The sequence below is a fragment of the Perognathus longimembris genome, chromosome 6 (assembly GCF_023159225.1).
Source record: "Perognathus longimembris pacificus isolate PPM17 chromosome 6, ASM2315922v1, whole genome shotgun sequence".
NCBI lineage: Eukaryota > Metazoa > Chordata > Mammalia > Rodentia > Heteromyidae > Perognathus > Perognathus longimembris.
In genome coordinates, this window is record NC_063166.1 from 53,978,821 (window position 1) to 54,002,147 (window position 23,327).

The 23,327-nt window shown below is 38.3% G+C and overlaps 1 protein-coding gene across 2 annotated transcripts in view; it reads right to left on the reverse strand.

Annotated features, from left to right (window-relative positions):
• Pcsk2 (proprotein convertase subtilisin/kexin type 2) overlaps positions 1-23,327 on the reverse strand; it is a 263,957-nt gene that overhangs the window by 232,397 nt on the left and 8,233 nt on the right. The gene's annotated exons all lie outside the window — the stretch shown is intronic.

Below are 23,327 nucleotides of genomic sequence, written 5' to 3' on the forward strand. Positions count from 1 at the left end.
AAAAAAGAAAGAGAGACAAAAATTAAAAAGAAAACCATTGGGCTGGGGATATGGCCTAGTGGCAAGAGTGCCTGCCTCGTATACATGAGGACCTGGGTTTGATTCCCCAGCACCACATATACAGAAAATGGCCAGAAGTGGCGCTGCGGCTCAAGTGGCAGAGTGCTAGCCTTGAGCAAAAAGAAGCCAGGGACAGTATTCAGGCCCTGAGTCCAAGCCCCAGGACTGGCCAAAAAAAAAAAAAAGAAAACCATTGGCAAATCTGTCAAACTTGGGCCTCTACTTCTTAATTCTGTATTTTGTCCCTTCCCTTCCATTTGCTTATCTGGGAAATTCCTTTGTATGTTTAGCTTTCCAAACATCTTCTATATTTTCTCCTCACTTTTAGCTTGTATATATTCTTTAATTCCTTTACTTTCATGGAGCACTGTCTCCATCATTATACCCATGACAACTTTTCCAATCTCCTTTCTTGAACTTGTGTTTATACTCTATGTACCATCTGGTTGCTTCTTGATTGTTTTGTGACCTAATCCTGTCTTTGCAGCTGGATTATCTAACCTGTCTCAGGCTTTCTCTGTGGCTCATTGGTGTCTTTTAGCAGACTGGGTAGAGTGAAGCCATTTTAAACTGGTATGTGCCTTTTGGATGGCAGGTTTCCCTTTATCTTCCTACCACAAACTTTCTTGGAATCAGGTATGAATGTCAGAACCAGACAGAGAGAAATGACAGCATTCAGAGCTTCTCTTTGGCGCAGGGACTCTAAGAACCTTGGAGGACCCAAAGATGACTGTCATCTGTTCTATGATCCCAGTAACTTAGATGGGAATCTTGACCTGGAATTTGGGGCAATTGGACACAGCTCATGTCTGTTACCACCTAACAAATTGACCTTGGGCAAGGCACTCTCTAGGCTTCTCTTTCTTTTTATACAGAGGTGAAGTCTTGAAGTTTCCAGCTCTCTGGCTTTTCTTCACATGTTTTCATATTGATAAAAAGATGCAATTTGTAGTTCTTAGCATGGTTAATCAATTTATTTTAATACTTGAAAATGTGGAGAGATTGGCTGGGAATGTTGCCTAGTGGTGGAGTGATTGCCTAGCATGCATGAAGCTCTAGGTTCCATTCATCAGCACCATATATATAGAAAAAGGTGGAAGCAGTGCTGTGGCTCAAGTGGTAGGGTGCTAGCCTTGAGCAAAAAGAAGCCAGGGACAGTGTTCAGGACCTGAATTCAAGCCCCAGGACTGGCAACAACAAAAAAAAGAAAATGCTGAAAAAATAGTGTGCATATATATATTTTCTGGAATGAAAACATGGTTTTCCTTGTGAGTCTCAAAGGGGTCCCTGAGAAAAAAAGTGTTTCACAACTCAAAGTGTTTGCTGTTGAAATTTAGATGTGTGTGTATGTTTAACAGAAATGGGAATGCGATGTGAATTATTTGGAGATAAAGCTTTTAAAACTAAGTGGGGCCTATTTAAGATTCTTCTTGTTTTTTGTGGTGGTAATATTTCTTTTTAAAATCTCAGCTGCTGTTTTTGCTGATCCTAGAACTTAGATGGAAATACAAAGAACCCAGAATAATCCAAATAATCTTGAAAAAAGCAAATATTGGAAGACTCAGACTTTTTTGATTTGAAAGCTTAATGCAAAGTGATAATACTCTGGGTAGTTTGATACTAGTATATATACGTGTGTGTGTGTGCACACGTGCATGCATGTGCATGTGTGTGTACATGTTCAATCCCAGCCTTGGCCCCATAGCAAGACTATTTCACAAAACAAATGGGTGATTGAATAAAAAAGAATCAATCAATAAATAAATATCAAGGAAGTTTTGCCATATGACTTCTGGATCTGCATCTTGAAGGACCATGTGACTTCTGTCTGGTCTCTGAGTCCTTGCTATTAAGATACTGACCTATCACGGAAGAAATCCATTTACTCTCAAGCTGCCATGTCACATTAAGAGTTATGAATCAGTGCTTGGTTGACAGTCCTGGATGGACCAACCCTTTGGGTCATCCTAGTTCAGATTGTCAATGCATAGATGAAAAAGTTTCTGGACAACTCCAGACCCCAGCCATTTCTGTCATCCTCTAGCTGTTGAGTCTCCTGCACAGGTCTGCATTCATTATGGATGACAGACAAGTCATCTTCTCTATCCTATCTGAACTTCTGATCTCCAAATTAGGATTACAATAAAATGATTGTTGTTTTGTACACTAAGTTTTGGGTCAATTTGTTACTTAACAATGGATAATAAAGAGCAAATAACTAAGTGATAAAAAAGGTTTTATTCCCTAAGCTTTCAGAACAACTGGAAACTATACAGTATTAGGTTTTCAATTTGTCATCAGGCCAGCTCAGCTGAAAGTGTTGCCATCCAGGGATATACTTGGCACAAGGGGAAAGCCTGGGGGTCAGATCAGCAGCTCAGGGGTTGAATTAAAGGACACAGCCAATTCTCCCCAGAGATGGTGTATAAATGAAAGTCCTTTAGAACATTGCAGCTTTTGTCATTTAGTTCCTGCTCATTAAAATCCACATTCTCTAGGGCAAATTCAACATAAATATTTAATGTGAATTTCTAGGCTGAATGGTTCTCCAATACCTTTTCTACTTAACCTCATTTATATGACTAGAGTAATGTTACGGTTTGATTTTAAAAATAGTGGACGGAAGGAAGAAAACATGGGTAGACTGTCTTTTGTTCTTCAAGCATATACACTTTGACTGCTGTCAGAAGGTACCAAGTAATAGTTTTCTCTTCTATGAAGGAGGGCACTATAGATCTGAAAATTTTTAACACTAGGATGGAACTTGGGGTTAAGAGCCAGTGGGCTTTGAGAAACATATTTTACCATTATTCCAGTGTTTTTAAAATCTGATTATTAGAAGTAAAATTTGAATAGAGGCAGTGATACAGCTTCCTAATAGTAGAAGTAATAGTAGGACTTGAATAGTGGAAGTAATGATGGCAATTGAATATTGTTATCTAGGACCCCACAATAGTAATGGTAGCTAGAAAGAATCTAAGTGGATGCTAAAATTAATGGGGGAAATATAGCAAGAAATAAAGTGTAATTGTTTCTTTCCTAAGTATGACCCTGGCAGAGACAACCAAGTAACCTGTTAGCTTCATCCATGATGGGATATTTCAAAATCACGTGCCTCATGTTATGATGCTCTGAAAAGGACATGACTTCACTTATGTAATGTTCTTGCCAAAACTAAGTAATATGTGTTCAACAAGGTGGAAACACCAGACAAACCCATAACTAGCTAGTGCTCCTTAAAGTTGTCATGCTCATGAAAGACCAGGAAGGACTGTAGAGCATTTCCAAATTGGAGGAAATTGTCTTTGTCTTCTCCTAAGAAGACATGACAATTAAATACATACAATGCATATCCTGGATTGGGTCCTAGATCAGATAAAAGGACGGTAGTGGGATAATTGGCCAGTTTGGATAAGGTCTGTAGGTTAATTAATAGTATTATCACAATGTTTACTTCCTGGCTTTGGTAATTGTATAACTAAGGTTATATAAAAGCTTAACTTTGAGAGTTTGGATTAAAGGCATACAGAACTTCTGTGTTGCTTTTCTCAAAAGTGATATTTATTTATTTTTATCATCTTCAAGTAGTGGTACAAAAGAGTTTTAGTTCAACATGTCAGTTTGTGAGTACGACACATCTTGATCAATGACATCCCTTTCATCATTCTTCTCTATCTCGCCCAAAAGTTATCTTTTGAAAAAAAGAACTATATATGTATATATTACATCAAACTTTCAACTTTAAATATTTTACAGTGTAGAATTTAGTGTTAAGTACATTCACACAGTGCATCATGTCTATCCATTTCCAAACCTATTCCATCATATCAAATTAAAACTCATACTCAAGCCCGGCATGGTGGTATACAAACTCTAATCCCAAGCACACTGGAGGCAGAATAGAAGGATGGCGAGTTCAAGGCCAGCCTGGACTATATACATTGAGACTGTCTCAATGCAATGCAAAAACATAAACAAAAACTCCAAACAACCCTTTATATCCATTAAACATCAGTGTCTTGCTCTCTTTTCTTCAGTCCTTGGCAACATTCAACTTTTAGCCTCTGTGAATTTGAGTACTCCAGTACTCATATAAATAGGATTATACCATATATGACCTTTTATGTCTGGCTTATTTCACTTCTGCATATTTTCTTTAGGTTTGTGCATTTTTTAGTGTGTTATCAAAATTCTTTCCTTTTTAGGTCAGACTAATACTGCATTGTATATATAAACCACCTTTTGTTTATCTGTTCATTCACTCATGAACACTTGGTTTGCTTCTAACCTGTTGGCTAAGAATGCTGCTATGGATGTGAGTACATCTATGCTATTTTTGTGGCATGTGAAAAGTACACAATCATTTCCAAGTTTCAAGATAAAAATGTAAAACTATTGTAACATTTAATTTTGAATGTCTTCCAGAGGCCATTCAGATCACAGGTTTCTACCACCTCTGCTTGTTGCATACTGAAGTGGCTTTCCATGGTTGGGTAACTTGAGCCAATTAAGTTATACCTCCTGGCTTGGTCTAACTGCTTCATTTTGTTAGAGCAGACACTAGTTCAAAGAGGGCTACACTTGTTTAGCTGAGCAGATTCTGGGCAGAAATCCCAGGTCTTTCCACGTGTCCAGCAGGCACCTTTCCTAATATCATGCAGCTTTGTTGCTTTCCTCATCTAGGTCCCACCCCCTTTATCATCATGGCTATGAGTCCATGAGATCCTGGATGAGTGGGACTCATCCTTTTAACCTTTGGACACATGGTCCCAGAGTCTGGTAATTAAAGAGCTGTCTTGGCTGTGGAAGGCAATGGAACAAATTGATTTCACAAGGCTAAAATCAGAAACTTTTGAGTAATAAATAGATAAATTGACTAATCATACACCTAACAAAATTAGATATTTTCCTGTTTTTTATTGGGGAGGTGTCTCTTAGTTTGAAGAGCAGACCCATATCCACTGTTATCTGAGCACATCTGACAGGAAGCTGTTTGAGAATACTGCTCAAGCAGGATCCTACCTGCCCCATAGGGAGGGAGACAGATGCTGTATGTCATGGTAGAAGGTACTTAATACTCACACAGCTCTCAGCAGTGTAGTGCTTGGTCAGTACCTTCCTTAATTGCCTTTTCTCTTTCTTTTCTTCCTTCATTCTTTTTCTTTTCTCTTTCCTTCCTTCTTTCCTTTTCCCTCCCTCCCTTTGCATCTTGTATCAGGCATTTAATACATTCCCCCACCCTTCATCGGAACACACACACACACACACACACACACACACACACACACACACACTGCCACCTTGTTCTTGTAAGACAAAATATACATGGTTCTGGAAGGAAAGAGAAAAAGAATTCATAGGTTTCGTGTGTCATCTTGAAGGTTCAGGTTTGGTAAGAGTAAAATAATGCTGCTAAGTTAGATTTTGAGTTTTTAGAGATTCTCATTATGCTACACACATTATGAATCCCAGCAATCCTCCTCACAACCTTCCCCCTCCTTTTTCTTGTCCACTGATAACTATGGCTCCGAGCTGGAGCACCTCTTTAAACTCACACACTCCTTTCTCCCAGCAACAGAAATCCCAGGGAGCTGTAGCTGATTGTGAACAGACCAAAGGCTTCACATTTTCATGGGGTCCAAGGCCTGCCTTTCTTTAGAGCAGCTTTCTTTCTCCTTAGACCATCCCTGGATTCTCTGGAGGGGCTTTGCACATGGTGTCCACCACAAATCTTTTGCTTCTATGCTTCTACTTTTCTCAGGAGAACACAGACACTGGGTATCAGATATCCCAGTGAAGACCCCCTGAGTCAAAACTATCATTTTCCTCTGGCTGCTTTCCTTGCCTTTTCTCATTATGCTAAGTTTCCATGACCCTCATTCAGGCTCATTTGGCAATCTTGTTTGATAGAACCTTGAGAATCATTCTACATATAAGGATTTTTAGGATGTGATTCTCAAGAGAAGCTTCTGTCAAGAGATTTAAGAAATAAATATTGGAAGATAAAATAGTGCAGCAAGGAATTACAAACCAGTTCAGCTTATAACTGCTTGACAATATCATTTTAAGCATATATTTTACAGACAAGGATGGGCTCTGCATTTTCCAAGACTATTCTTTATTTCCCATGACTGTATGCATGCAAGGTTATGGGTAGGAAATGGCACCCTGTGGTAAGTATAAAGAAAAAAGGAACCATAAAAGAACCAGCAGTATTGTGATGTATATGTGGTGTGTGTGTGTGTGTGTGTGTGTGTGTGTGTGTGTGTGTGTGTGTGTGTGTGTGTGTGGCTTTGACCTAAAGATGTTTATAAACCAATAAGGGAAAAAAGATAGGAAAATTATGTTGTAAAATTCACAGAAACACACACTATTACAGTAATAAGAATAGAAAACAGGCATGGTGGTTCACACCTGTAATCCCAACACTTAGGGTGCTGAAACAGGAAGATCATAAGTTTGAGACCAGCCTGAGCTACTTAGTGAGAACCCATCTCAAAGACCAAATCAATCAGTCAATCAAATAAACAAAGAAAAACACCCCAACAAAAAAACAAGGATAGAACTATGATCTTACCTCTGAATTGGGGAGGGAGAAATAGAGAGAGTAGAAGAGAGGAGGGCAGGCAAAATTGAGAGGTGGGTATGGTTAGTGTGATGTAGATTAAGTAAAGGCAAGATGTTTTTTACTTTAAAAAGTAAAGAGGTCTCTTCTTTGTCTGTCTCTCCCTCTATATATTGGATGTTTAGTGACATGAAAGTGTAATTCTCTGTTAACTTGTAGTACACTGATCAATGGACAGCTAACTCTTAAATTTACATTTACTGAAGAGTAGAGATCTCTGGGAGCACACAGGATGAGGTGGGGACTAGAGAAGGTAGAGTCCAACCTCTATTGCAACCATGTCTAAATAGTGCATAATTTCAGACCTCTTACCAGTACTAACTAGTATCTTTTCCCCAACCAAAACTCTCCCTCCTTAAAGCCTGGACCCAATGTCACACTTCCGAGCATTTTCATGCTTGTTAGTTCTTCCTGTTTTGCTTTAGTAAGGAAGAGATGCCCACACCATTTGTCTATGCCTCCCCAAGATGTTCCTGTCTCTATAAGTGGTTGCTTTGTCTTGATTGGGCTGCTTGCCTCATGGATTTTTTTTTGGTCATCTGTGGTTCACTGAGTTGACATTATATCTACCTGTTATTTGGGGAATCTTAGTTCTTTCCCACATGGTCCCTCATTTTCTAGTTACCTAGACCAAGCTTAGTCCTATGGATGAGACTATGATTTCCATAAATATGTCCAACATGCATAAGATTAAATGGCAAGTGCAAGGCCTCTTGAGATACAGACATGGAACTGGCATGCCAGCAGTTCTGCTTTATTCTTTTGGTCAAAGCAAGTCAGCGAGAAGTCCAAATTCATAGTATGGAAGGACCACAAAGTTCCAGTGAAGTTGTAAGGAGATGGATGATTGTGGACATCAATAAAATCAATTTACCACACTTAGAATTAGGTCAGGAGACCCACACTGAGCATGTTACACAAGTCACTTCTACACATGCAAAAATAAATATTATCGTCAGCTTTGGAACATTGTTTGATGTCCCACCCCAAGAGAAAATGACACTGATGGCAGCACTGTTAGATTTGCTCGAGGAGGTGAGTGATACACAAGGGAAACCTTCCTCAGGATAAGACGACAAAACAGTGTTGCTAGTTTCTAACAGAAAAAAGCTTGAAGAGATCCAGCATTACATCCACATGATCATAATGTACCAGGAACATTGCAAACATTAACTCACAAGAGTTATCATGGCCATTCTGTAAGGGGAAGGAGTATAAATATCTAGACTAGTATAAATATCTAGTAGCAATGATTTAGAGAGGTTCCTTTAGAATTTAAGTCTGGTGAATCCTGAAGCCCATGTCATTTTTTTTTTAATTTTTCACTCTTCTTATGCTTTTTCTTCTTCATAATGACTTGTCTCTGTCCAGGTCAATCAGAGCACAAGTCCTGCATGTTGCTGACATCTGACCACTATTGATTTCCTTGGATTATGTAAGAGGCAAGTTGACCTGAGCAAGAATTCAGACGCTTACTGACAGGTCTGAATGTCAACTCCAGAGAAAAGAGAGAGAAAAGAAAAAATCCCAGAGCAATTTATTTTTTGAAATCAACAACAAAACATTACTTAGATTAGTTTAAATTAAATAGGTTAAAGATCTATTTCCTCATGAAATATGGAATAGATTTTTATCAAGCAATTATTTATCAACTATGGAACTCCTGCTGTCATCTAGGACATGTCTAATGGACTATGATTGACAGCACTGAGTTATGCCAGGGTGTTCTATATTCCTCAGGTCCTCTTTGGATTGCATTCCCCCCACCACAGGGTAGGCTGTTATATCAGAGTGGAGCAGCCACTCATTCAGGAATTCTCTGAAGAACACCCTGCATTTGCTAGCCTATCTTTAAATCAAGAACCAGGAGCATTTCTTGGCGGTACTTAATGTCTGTCATTATCTGTCTTCTTTGCACTCATTGGCAACCTCTCAATGGGAATATTCCCTTGGTAAATTCCACCAGAGACATTCCAGTTCACAGCTTAGTAAGCCACGCATAGACCTCATAGTAAGGAAATAATTTTTACTTAAAGGAAAAACGCATGCATAAGGTTAGTTTTTATGTGTAGTAATTGAGATCAGCTACTGGCATGTTGTCTAAATCTTTGTTTTTCAAAATTATCATGGAATGCTGAGGAGAATGTTATCTCAAGGAAGACCTGAGGATGTCTAGATTACAAACTCCATGGGATAGTGTCTATTTCTCACATTAGTGTCTGATAACAGAGTATGCATGCTACAAATATTTCTTGAGTGAGTGAAAATGTTTTAAGTCACTGGGTAGTTGCATGATGCAATGTAGATGACCAAAATTCTTTGGGTGTGGCATCCTCTGTGCTGAGGTAAAATACTTATGCTTTCAGAATATTTGTAATTTTTATTAAAAATAAGTAGTAAAATATAAGTATTTATTTTTAAATTTTTTCCCATTGAATAAAATGAACATTTACTTTGACATTATGAATACATACTTACTGTTTTCTTAAAATATTTTAGTGTATACAACATGGCATTTTGAAATGTGTACAAAAATACAGTCAATATTTGCTAACATTATTTATTCTTTGAGACTCTATTAGTTTCTATTTTCAATCAAAATTTTCATTAAAAATTTAAGTATTTAAATCGAGAATAAGATGATATGGACAGGTGGGGCTTGTGATAAATCAAAGGGCATATGCTCTACCTCAAGACAAACTGATCAATAACCCTGTGCAGGTTTTGTTCTTGTGATTCACATTGCATGTTGTAGATCTGAACAGTCTAGAACTCTGTGAAGCACCTGGAAATAAGACAAATCCTAAAGAGGGTTGTAGTTACAAAGAACTCATGGGATTGAATGAACTAGGAATAAAAGCATCCTCAGATCCAAATTGTTATAGACATAAGGCAGACTTACTTTTGCCTAAGGTTAGGCCAAAGCTCGCTGAGCTGGAAAAATGAGAGAGATTAACCACTCCCTTTGGGAGTTAGATTATCTTTAGGGTTCAGGTTATCTATAAATGATAAATGAGAGAAGGAAGTGGGACGTTGATAAAACAGCTATGAAATTACATGGTGCCATCTTCACAAGCAAGTTGTTCTTTTGGAAGTTTGAATAATCCAGACAAAAGCTGAATTTTGTGTGTACATATACATATGTACCATATATATGTATGTGTATATGATACATATGTATATATTTGCAACATGCTTTGTATTCTTCAAAAAGGTATCAGTGGCTCACACCTGTAATACTAGTCACAGAGGAGGCGGAGATCTGAGGAACATGGTTGAAAAGCCAGCCTGGGAAAGAAAGTCTGGGTAATTCTTGTCTCTAATTAACTACTCCTTCTCCCCCACTCCCCAGAAGAGCCTTGAGCAAAAAAAGCTCATGGAGAGTGCCTAGGCCCTGAGTTCAAGCACCAGGATTTACACACATACACACACACACACACAAACACACAAGTTGACATGCATAAAAGGTAGTTTAATCCTATGAAATAAAAGTGCAATTCTGGGCTGGGGATATGGCCTAGTGGCAAGAGTGCTTGCCTCATATACATGAAGCCCTGGGTTCAATTCCCCAGCACCACATATACAGAAAATGGCCAGAAGTGGCGCTGTGGCTCAAGTGGCAGAGTGCTACCCTTGAGCAAAAAGAAGTCAGTGACAGTGCTCAGGCCCTGAGTCCAAGCCCCAGGACTGGCCAAAAAAAAGAAGAAAAAGTGCAATTCTTAGCATCTCAGCATTTTCGCGCTTGAAAAAAAAAATCCCTCAAGATTATCCATCACTGTGTCTCATTTCACAAAGCACATACAAGCGAGAATTTGATGATTTCAACTGGCCTCAAGTGTTTCTCTTGAGGAAGAAAATGTCTTTATATTCCTGAGAATCCAGAAGTGTTTGTAGGGCCTGGAGACCATTGATGCCTAGAGAACAAAATAATTCTGCTCTTCTTGGGACAAATTTGCCATCAGCCATGAGAGAAACAAAGGAAGAAGAGAGAGCCAGCAACCAGGATGGAGTTGGATGCAAGAGCACCATCACTGAATTCAATGGCAAGGTGGCCCAGAACTTTAGAAAGCATGCATGAGCCATACCTTACATGCCCTGGTGGCACTCCTGACATCACCGGGGTGATGCACACTCTGGTCACCAATGCTTGAGTGAGTGCTGAGGGCTTTGTTGGGATGGAGATGTCAAGTTCCACAGGTGAGTCACAGTCCTGGGGAGTGGAAGTTGCATGTGTAGGCTAAAGGAGTAATTTGTTATCTGGAAAATTTTAATAGAAGCTGGAAATCGATATGGGAGTGAAGTGAGGACCTAGCCTGCATCCTTAGAGTTTTGTAGAAATATTAGAAAGGGTGTAGGATCTCCACAGGCAGATAGAAGAGTTCTGTGTGGGTGACAGTCAGATCTTAAGGATCCAGGTGTTTCTAGTTCATATCCGGGTGATACAGAGGGAAAAATGAAGCTCTGGGAGCTGCATGATTTTGTTTCATGCACTCTGTGTGCAGTGGCAGAGATGGGGCTGAACTTCATGATGGATGAAGAAGTTTGAGCTAGCTCTACATGTTTGGTTGGAGTCAACATACACATCTTTGTGGTAATTTATTTCTGAATAATTTTTAGACTCAAAGATAATGTGAAGAACTCTTAGAGACCTGTCACCCAGTATTTTTAATTTACTTCACGTTCTTTAGCTCTTCTCTTCCTCCCTCTTCCCTCCCCTCCCCCCCTCCCATACTCTCCTCTCCTTCCCTCCCATTCTCTCCTCCCCTTCCCCCCCCTTTTTTAATGTAGCTTAGGATATCTTGGAGTCTAGTACATAGCTCAAGTTAGCCTCAAACTCACAAGCCTTTTGCATCCCAAGTATTGGGTCTACAGCTATATGCCACCATTCCCAGACCACACACTAATTTTGTGGAATTAGTTATAAGCTGGGCATTGTGTGTGTGTGTGTGTGTGTGTGTGTGTGTGTGTGTGCATGCGCATGCATGTTTTCTAAGAACAATAGAGTAATTAGATCTCAGCCTTCTGAGTGGCTAAGATTACAGGTGTGAGCCAACAGTACCAGGTAACTAGTCATTTAAAAAAATATGGCTACGTCAAGTTCAGAGCAATAGTTTTGAACTTACAATCTGAGTAGAAGTCACATCTGTGGACACTCTTGGTGCTTTTTGCTCACATGTTTCTGAGCATCCAAGTATGAACAATCTGAGTGACTAAAAATACTTCCTATTCCAGTAGACTCAGATTGCCATAATTACCCAAACAGGAAGAAACTCATTAGGAATGGAATATAGAGTATCCATATATCATTGATTTATTTATATTATTCTTTTCATCTCTTTCAGGAAAGGAGTAGAGCTTGGCACTGGAGAAGAAAATAGGAATGGGGAACTGTTCATTTTGAGTAAATCCAATGAGTCCAAATTATAAAATGATATGATGATTGAGACTACTCAACAAGAAGTCAGTCCATTCTCAGCAGAGTAGCATATGGATGCGCAGAAAATCATATGCTGTCTCATAAAACTCAATCAATGAGCAACAGCACAAGATAATTTCATACAGAAGGCAAACAAGCCATGTTATTTAGATGAATAAAGTAAATATGACTGCGCTGGAGGAGTGGAAGGCTAGACTGCTTCTTTAAACAGATGTCTTTTGTACAGTAGAGGAGCCTAATTATGTATGGATGTCTTCAGCTCTTTTGTTAATAGGACAAGGCTAGCAGAGGGAGAGTACCACTGCTTTGAGTAACTCAATGTAATGCAAGGTATTATTCTGCTTCAGTTAATTAGGGTGTTTCACAAGGGGAGCATGGTTGAAGAAGGTCCTTTGTATGTAGGCTAGAAACCAGTTGCTGAGTTTTTCACACTCTAACTCAGAAAGAAGGTATTTATAAAAGCTGATGGGTTCATTAGCTGTAGTGAAGTCTTGTCAACTAGCTTATAGAACTAATGCTATACTTTCCTTTGCACATAAACTTAAATATGTTGCCTTTTGCCTGTAGAACCCACCCCTTCCAAGATGTCTCACCTCCATAGGGCTCAACAAAAACATGTTGAGAGAACATAGGGATGGATTTTCCTGCAAAAATCAGTCCCCTTGATAGGGGCTATGTGGGAAGTCATTGGTCCAGCACTAGAAACACCTAACTGGAGCCTACCTTGCTGAGTTTTGAGCCACTCCTAAGTATTTGTTTAGGATAACATGCAACTTTATCTGCGATTCTAAGATCTAAACTTCCTTTCCCAAGAGCATAGAGTTACAAAATGGTGTGAGTTATCTATGATTATCCTTTATTCTAGTACTGAGCTACTGGTCTGCCTGGGATGCAAACTATGATTTATTTCAAAGAACGAAACCACTGGCTTGTATCAAGTCTAGAATGATAACCAGGTAGGAGGTATCTGATTCTTGGATTCTCAGCCTTACTCATAAGCCTTTTCTTTCTAGTCTTAGGAAAAAAAATTATGTATGACCTCAAAAAGGAAAAATTTGGGACAAACATTGTTGTTTGGATCATCAGGGATTCATCTACCTATGAGGTAGGCTTAAACTATAGAGATAAACTACTGTCTTTTCATGTTAGTTTCTAAGTCAGGGGATCTGCTTTACTTCACACATTTATATGTTGGGGACTCAGTAGGATGCATTTAATTATTTTGTTCTTAACTGGACTAAGTTTCATGGGTAGAACTGACCGCATCAACCAGCTCTTCCTTGAAACTTTCAGGACAATAATTAATCAAGCCATTATTACATTGAGGTCATTAGTCAGTGGCAATGGGATAACAAAGATAAATAATCTCACTTCTTCATAACATTATCTACTATAAAGGATAATACTGCCTACTGCCAGCACCTGAGCCATTCCACAGGACAAGGGGACCAGGCTGAGATTAAGGTCTCCTCAACTCTGTTTCCAATTCTGTTATTATTCTAGGATTTTTCACATATGTCAATTGTATTACAATTTTCCCTATCTGCTGGAGAAATTCAAACCCCTCAGCCTGGTACGGCTCATCTCTCATGAGCCAGTACCACTTCTTTAACTAACCACATCTGGTTTCTCAGTCACTAGCTACACAGAATGATTTCTAGTCTTTCTTGAATCCCTGCCTAGGGATTCTGTTGTACATCCTGTATTTTCCTCCAGGGACCCTGTTTCCTTTAGACCTACTGATATTATAAGCCTCCATGTGGATTCACCTGACCTTAATGTTGCCTGCTTTGTGAGGCCTTCCCTTCTGCTGACAGCCATTACCCTATATATCCTACACCTTAAATCTACTATGACAAAGAACTCCCATTTGTCTGTGATTCCTTGAAGTCAGGACCCATATTTTATCTAAGCTTATGTCCTTGCTGTAGCAAATGGTGTTGATACCCTGCTTGTCTTCCCTTGGTCCACATTAGAGGTCACCCATAGTGATCACTTGCATCTGCCAAAGTTGTCCATGCCTTGGGCACACTGTCTGGCTATGGGTTCTGGCTTAGTCTGCTGGAAGCAGGCAGGAATGCCAGAGAGTTGATGTTCCCCAGAAGTAACTCTCCACTTAGGAGAAATGGTAATTTATGCTTACATTTCCCAATTCCCTTATCGTTTCAATGGGACAATTCAGAAATCCTTTAACCAACAGAAAGGCCTGGAGGAGAATGCCACAGTAACGGTTTTCATTTTGTTCATGCCTCTGAATCCACTGGCTTTGTTCACATTAACTCTGAGTGTTACTATTTTTCCAGTGGGATTTAGTAATTGTGATACAAGCAAAATATAAGTGTTTTTATTGTGAATTTTTCTCTTTCTTCTATCTTTTGGCAACATTCTCAGACCAAGGAAATGAATGTTGCCTACTTGTTCCCAAATCAGTGTGTCAGTAACTGACATCTTAATTGCATATTGAATGTACTCAGTGCATATTTTTTCATGAACTGAATATCTGCTTCGATACTTTCTTCTGCTATGACTGATGATGTTACTTTCATTGTCTAGGGGTTGAAACCTTCTATAATACTTCTTTGGTCCTTTTACTTGTTTTAGTTAATGGTCAAGATGATTTGTTTTTGACTTCAACAACTGGTCCCTATTTTGAGCTCATGAATCTTTCCAATCCCCTAAACCTACTTCTGAGCCTCTCTTGCCATATGGTGCTGCTCATAGACTTCAAGAAATCATAAATGGCTTCTTTCTCATCCTTCTCCCCAAACCTTGAGTTCTTAAAGTCTGTCTGGGTCTCTCATTAAGTGATAGTACCTAGAAACAGACAGCAATAACTAACTAGAGTCGACTCTTGGATGTTCACTGTCTCCTTTAAACTTTCTTCAAATGTTTAAAAAAGAATGATGGGCTCCGGGCACTGGTGACCCATGCCTGTAATCCTAGCTATTCAGGAGCCTGAGATCTGGGAAGTACAGTTCAAATCAGGCCAGGAAGGAAATGCCAAGAGACTCTTACCTCCAACTAACCACCAAAAAGCCAGAAGTGAGCTGTCACTCAAGGGGTTGAGCACTTGGCTTGAACAAAAAATCTCAGGGAACCTCCCCTGGGACCCAAAAATTCCACTCTCGAGCATTTATCCAATAGACCACATACAAGGCCACACTAGCACAAACATGTTCATTGTTTATCATAGCCCAGATATGGAATCAACCCAGATGCCCCTCAATATACAAGTGAATCAAGAAAATATGACACACACACACACACACACACACACACACACACACACACACACAATGGAACTCTATGTTTCCATCAGAAAGAATTATATTACATCATTCATAGGGAAATGAAAAGATTTAGAAAAATTATATTAAGTGGAGTAACATAGGTTGCATGGTTACCCTCATTTGTAGTAATTAGAATGATCCTATAAATATACAAGTAAACATAATGGATGGTAAAAGACAAAAAAATTACACTTGGACATGATAAACAGTACTCTAAACCTTCACACATGAGATGAAAGGAGGATATTCTTAGAAGAGGATCACAAAAGCTCAATGGCTATGTGCATATGATCATATAGAATAATGTTTATCAATATGAACTCCAGTAAAGGGAAACAAGAACTTTTAAAAATGTTGTTTTTGTTTCTCCTTTGCTGTTTTCGATTTCTGTATCTTTTGTATGTAATTTTATCTGTTTTGGGGAGGGTAAGGGAGAGCACAGAAATGGTGGGACAAAGGTTGAACAAATGCATCAGTGATACTCACTAGACACTCACTATATTGAAAATGAACTATACAATTTGTAAGGGCAGAGGTTGAGAGGGAAAAAAACTAGGCGAAAATGAGAGAAGAGGTGACAGTGTTCAAGAAGAAATGTAGTCATTACCTGACTTACGTAACTGTAACCCCTCTGCACATCACCTTTACAATATAAATAAATAAATAAATAGATAGATAGATAGATAGATAGATAGATAAATAAATAAATAAATAAATAAATAATTTTAAAGCTCAGGAACAGAAACAGGCCCTGAATTCAAGCCTGGAGACAAGCATACACACAAATGTGAGTGTTAGACTCCTGATGAAGTCAAAGTTCTTTTCCCTTGTACAAGCTAAGGTCAAAGAAGGATACAATTTGTGAATCACTTTATTCTCCTCTGTTGCTGATTCCTTAATTAACAATTAAGTCACAAAAGGTTAGGCTATTAAGAACAATGAATTAATGGATGCCACTTAACAGAGGCACAGAATCAGATATTCAAATAACCTCATATAGTATGCTTGGGATATCTTACTGCGATTCATCCCATAATGGGCACAGAGTGACAATGCTAAACCATTAGATTGATTCTGATCATTTATTGTGATACTTACTGAGTCTCTACTGAATGCACACCACTCTGCTAGGTACTAAGGAAATAGACAGAGAAATATAAATTCCTACTCTTCCTTTTACAAGTATAGACCCAGTAAGTTGTTTGTATGGGGGTACTGAATTTGTGGAGAACTTTACTTAGAAAACTGGAATTAATAAACATTCTAGGAGTTAATGGTGAGCAACAGGCCAGATGCATCTGAAATAAGTCAGTGTAGTTGAAATGCATTGGTCTTTGAGCCTCATCCATCACAGGTTTATCATGTGGTTCATTTCATTGCACATCCAGTTTGAAAATATGGTTGGATAGTTCTAAAGCAAATGACCAAGTTGGGGTTCAAATGTTCTTTGCTAGTGTGAAGACTGTAAACATACAAATTTCCCTTCTCTCAGGTATAAGATGAAGGGTGAGTTAATCTCACGTCTTCCTAAGATCTCTTTCTGTTCTGACAAGCTATAATTCTATCATTGTAGTTGTTATTTGTAAAAAATGTAAATGACTCTGGATAAACCGATTTGATTAATGAGTTATGTCACAATATTTTGGTGTGGTAACAATCTCCAAGTGGTCTGACAAGTGTTTAGAAATCATTATGCATAAAAATATTTCCACACATTAAGTTACTATGACACACTTTCCAACCACATTTCTTGAGGGAATCAATGGCATTTGATACGCCACTTGCTACCTTCTAAAACTAGGCTTCCTTTGTGAGGCAGATAATATTGCTTTTTCTTCTCAGATGCCCCTGAGACTTACCATTTAGTGCCGCACACCTATCTGTATATTGCTGTGATTATTTTTTCTGGATAGTCATATTCTACTCTATCTAGAGTTATGCCAGGCTCAAATGCTGGAGAGTTAACCCTAGGCTGTAGCTGTCAATCATCAATCAACTCCTGAATGCAACTGGCATGTAAATGCCCTTGGGCAGGATGACACTGAGGTAAATGTGCTGTACCAGCTTCTATTTTCTCTGTGGGACAGAGCTCCACTTATCCACAGTGTCATCTTGTTCTATAATGCACATTTTGTGCCTACTTTCTTTTCTTCTAATTGATTCACCACTATCAGTATTTTTAGAATCACTCAGTGCAAAAATTTTATTTAGATTCTCATCTCATGGTCAGCACCTGAAGTCCCAAACTAACATATTTCTCTTCTACCAGAGTTCTAAGGTTACTCCTTCAATTTCAATAATGACTTTCTTTTAAAAACCTGTAGTCATAGTTGTCCCTTATTTCTTTCTTCCCTTCCCTGTCCCTTCTCTCCATTACTCCCCTTCCTCCCTTTCTTCTTCTCTTCCCTTCACATCTCCTTCCTTCCTTCCTTCCTTCCTTCCTTCCTTCCTTCCTTCCTTCCTTCCTTCCTTCCTTCCTTCCTTCCTTCCTTCCATATTCACTTCTCCTTTCTATCTTCTTTCCTTTCTTTTCCTCTTCTCTCCCCCCTCCTTCCTTCACTCCTTCCTTCCTTTCACAATAGTTTGAGTTCTGACCATTCCTTACTACATATCAGAAGTCCTTAAGATCTCTTCTGTACATTTCTTTCCACAGTTTTCTTAGCAATGCTATTTGCTTGTGTGGTATGAATGATGTGTACAGGAATGAATCTTTTTCATAATGGACTTTCAGTTTCTTGACCACCTTTGCTTCTTTCACGTTGATCCTTGAGTCTTATTCTGTTTGATATGATTGTGATTCTAGGTGGATGTTATCACCACACCTTGACTGGTACCTACACACAGGACTGGTGGTCCACTTTTCTCCCTTCAGATTCAAATGGAATTGCCTTCATTGAGAGGCTAGTCCCTTGGTTTAAAAAAACAACCCAATAAAAAACAATAAAGGAATGACAATGAAACAATCCTTTACCAGACCACAGAAGTTCTGATAAAAAGTTCTGCATTGAAGCACTATTTACCATAGCTAAAATATGGAAACAACCCAGATGTCCCTCAGTAGATGAATGGATCAAGAAATTGTGGTATATATGCACAATGGAATTCTAGGCTCCTATCAGAAAGAATGACACTACTCCATTTGTAAGGAAATGGAAAGACTTGGAAAAAATCATACTAAGTGAAGTGAGCCAGACTCATAGAAACTTAAATTCTATGTTTTCCCTAATTGAAAATAATTAGTATATGTCTAGGATAGTCCTAGTAGAGGATCACAATAGCTCAATAGCTATGTATATATGATCACATAAGATGATGCTAAGTGAAATGAACTCCAAGTTATGGAAACAAGGGCTTTATCATTGTTGTTTTATTTTTAACACACTATGTGAAATTCTTTCTTTTTTTCTTTTGTTTATTTTCCCCATGGTTTTACCTCTGATATCACTGTAACTTATTTTGGTGCCCTGGGTATTGTATATATGTTTGTCTGAATCAGGGAAAGGAAGGGGAACATCAAAATGGTGAGACAAAGGGTAAAAGGCCAACCAATGCAACAGCAATACTTATAAGAAAACATGTTGTAAACTAACTGTACAACTGGGGGAGGGGAGAAGAATTGGAGTGGAGGTAAAGTGGGAGAAAAATGAGGGAGGAGGTAACAAGTTTGAAAAGAAATGTACTCATTGCCTTACATGTGTAACTGTAACCCTTCTGTACATTACCTGGATAATAAAAATTAAAATAAATTTTGCAATAAAATAACAAGCAATTGTAAGATATAATGAATGTATGAAATATTGTATATTATGGTTATAACTAGAAAGTTAATATTTATTTGTAACGTGACGTGACAAAAATATACCTAACAAACACTGGAAATTCTAAGAGGGAAGATGAAGAGGACTGTCACAATGTTAAATTTTCCACTTCACAAATTATAGTTCATAAATTACTAAATTTGAAAGACATAATTAAGTACATAATTACATGTCCTTCTAATATTTATATTTAAATTATGTTACCACAAACTTCTAAATTGTGCAATAATATATTACTTGGAAATAACTCTTTATATGACAAATTTATTTATTCCTTTTTTTGTGTGGTAACCAACTTGAACTCATAGCTTTGTGCTTTCTAGACAGGTGGTCTACCACAGTAGCCATGTTCTCAGCTTAAACAGTTTCTTTAGTTTTCCATTTTATTCTTCTACCTACCGTTAAATTCTATAATAATTTAATTAAATAATTTAAAACTTCAAATAGAATGCGTAATGTGATTCCATTTCTACAAAACAATTTGCTTATATCTACATATTCATACAGAAATATTTTAAATAAAATTTTCTTATAATGGTAATGGTTATTTCTGAGTAATGAGATTGGGATAATTTTAAATGCTTTCTTCCAGGGCTCTTTTATATCACTTGGTACTTTAAAAAATAATGAGGGATGTATATTTATGGAAATTAATGTCACATTTAAAATTCTAAATAAAGAGCAACCTGAGGATCATAAAGTTTTCTTTCTGTTCTTGTCCTTTCTGCCAATATCCTGCAATATTGTCAGGCTTTAAACAAAATCCAAAAGATTCCCGAGCCTGTTTTTCTCTAGATCAAAAGGAAGAGTTTGTGTCATTATTCAACCTGCAATGTAAGAGTTTGCTGTAGTCCATTATATTCATAGCATCCAAAAAGATGTGGTCAAATTAGCCTTTGGGAGTTTTCAATGTAGTTTTATTTCTTTATGTGTGTCTCACCTATTAATATATAAAACAGCAGTGTTAACTCAACTTCTTCACTTCCTGACCATTTTCATTGTTGTAATAGACTTTACAACAAATATAACTCAATAAAAGAAATAAAAATATAAATCCTGTTTATACAGTTTTGTGAAAATTCGAATACAGGATTTCCACGTAAAATGATGGGTCTGAGATCAATGGTAAAAAAAAACTCCTTCTCTATCAGAAGAAAAATTCTGAGCTTCATATTTTATATTTTGTTCTTAAAGTCTGACTTTGAGCAGTCATAGCTGACTATGTAATTATTGCAAACTTAAAGAAACTTTTTGTGGTATAGTACAACATGATCTACAGCCAAAAGGACCCTTTCAAATAAAGTTGATTTCTAGGTATTCACTCAGTTGACAAAAAGGAGGTTCACACCTCTCTACTTCTTTGTATATGGTTATGATCTAAGTGCAGATTTCATTATCTATGCTCAGAGTTTCTCCATACTACTATTGGTGATATCTGAATTTGGAATTTTAGGGAAATACACAAGTATGCCAGGCACACACTGGAATGGCTTCCACTTGCCTACTTCCTTGCCAAACACTGTCCATAGAGAAATAGATGATACCGGGATAGTTTTTCAAAGCAAAGTTATTCCAGTACATTCCACTTGAGCACCATCTTGATTCAACTGTATTCACCAGTGAAAAGACACATACAAAACACCTCTAATAAACAGGATATATTGGCTCCTAGCAGGGGGCAGGGATGTGGATTTGAAAGAGTTTAATGTTTACTTTGGAGAAGAAAAATTAAAAAAAAACTTGGGAAGTTGATTGACACCATGAGATAAAAATATAAGAGCTCTCACAAGGCTTTGAAAGACTGTTTTTGTTGTGGTTTGACTTGGCTTTGCTGCCAGGCTCAGAGCTTCCCTCTAGCAATGTAAGGATAGGGATGCTTATTGACAGCATATTAGTTGGGGTAATGCTGGCTGCTGCAGATAACCATCCTCCCTCTCACATCTCAGAGCCTTAATGGAATAGCAGCTTATTTCACACTACGGAAGGTCTTCTAAGCCAGGAGCCAGGGATCTATATATCTCTCATTTTATGACTGCTGTTTTTTTTTTTTGTTTTTGTTTTTCTAATTTGGCTTCCAAAGTTGCTGTTCTCAAGCTCCAGAGGGAAGAACATGGAGCAATCAATTTGTAGGGAAGAATTTTACATTGGGCATGGGAGAAGAATGCATCATTCTATTTATATAAGCTAGAGTTGGCACATAGTCACGGTGATCTACAAAGAAGGTTGAGTAGTCTTACTGTGGCTCAAGTTCAAGGGAAAAGGAGTACGTTTACTAGGCTTCAGCCACCATCATAGGTGCCTTGTGCTGGGATATGGGGCTAGAAAGCTGTCAGAGTCTGCTATGGACTATGCTGGCTCCCAAGTGGCAACTATCTTCTCCACTCTGTCCCAAATAGCCAGTCAAGTTTTCTAAGGAAGCCAGAATTTTCAACTGCAATAATAAGTATGGTATAGAATGAATTAAATTCATGGAGTGATTGGGACCAGGTCATGTCATATGCTATGGTTAGCCTGTGGATGTGGTGTTACCAGTATGGAGTCTATTCCTCACTAAATGTATTTGTTACAACCTATGAGTGCTCCTTGAAAAAATGAAGTTTTATTAGGCCACCACATTGATATTTTTACCATTACAAACAATAGCTATCTATTCTTTGCACCCAGATCCCTATGTATATTACTATTTATTTATTTATACAGTACTTGAACTTAAAGATAGGACTTCATGTTTGCTATCTGGAACTGTATCCTGAACCATATCTCCAGGTCTGTTTTTCACCGGTTATTTATTTGTTTACTTATTTATTTATTGCCAGTTCTGAGGCTTCAACTCAGGGCCTGGACACTGTCCCTGAGCCTCTTTGTGCTCAAGGCTAGTGTTCTACCACTTGAGCCACAGCATCACTTCTGGCTTTTTTGAGTAGTTTACTGGATATAAGGGTCTCACAGACTTCTTTCCCTGGGGTTGTCTTTGAACTGTGATCCTCAGGTCTCCACCTCCTGAGTAGCTAGGGTTACAGGTGTGAGCCACAGGTACCTGGCTCATTGATTTAGCATGGGGTTTCCTTACTTGTGCCACAGCCTACCAACTTTTAGGGCTTCCATCCCCACAGGAATAACATATGTGCACTATTGTGTCCAAGTTCCTTTCTGTGGAAAAACAGAGTCTCATGGAGTTTTCTGTTGGGGCTGACCTCAAACCACAAGCCACCTGTTTTCAGCCTCACAAGTAGTTAGGACTATAGATCTAGACCAACAGCACTTCACTGTACAATATTTTTCATGACAGTAAAAACAACTGAGACAGAGTCTCCCTCTCTTTACCAGGCTGCCCTGAGACTCATGTACTCAAATGATTCTCATACCTCTGCCTCCCAAATGAAGTCATGTCTTCAAGCACCATATTTTACTAACCATTTTCTAAAGATAATAAATTTCCCAGGTTTAGTAACCCAGTCAAGTTTCTAACACTATCAAAAATCCATCATTTTTGGTGGATTTCATTATATTACTGTTTCTGGCTTCCTTTAGCCACAAGAGGGGAATTGGTTATAGTGAACATTGTGATAGTTATGACTCCTGTCAGAAGAATGTAAATTCATTACATGAAGCTGAAGTTCCAAGTGGATAAGAGCACTCAGTCTAGATCATCTAAGGAGGCCAAGAGGGATGAAAGTAGGCTTGATCTAAGACATACTGTATTAAATTTGGCTTCAACAAGAATTAATGGCCATTTTGTCTGAAGAAGGAAGGCTGGTATTTCATTTGCCTATCACAGTAGTAAAGTTTGAAGGTTCAAAACTGTTCTTTAAGCCACACGTGGCCCCAAGACTGAGAAACAGGCGGGGCCAGCTAGTTGATTTCCAGGTGTGCCCCACATCATTCAAGTACCCTGGATTACTGTATATACTGGTATTAGAACTAGGGAAGTGAAAGGGAATATCAAAATCGAGAGACAAAGGATAAAAAAACAAATGACTCCAAAAGCAATACTTACAAAACCATTTGGTGTAAACCAACTGAACAACTCATGGGGGGAGAAGGAAAGGGGGAGAGGGGAGAGGGGGAATGAGGAAGGAGGTAACAAATTGTACAAG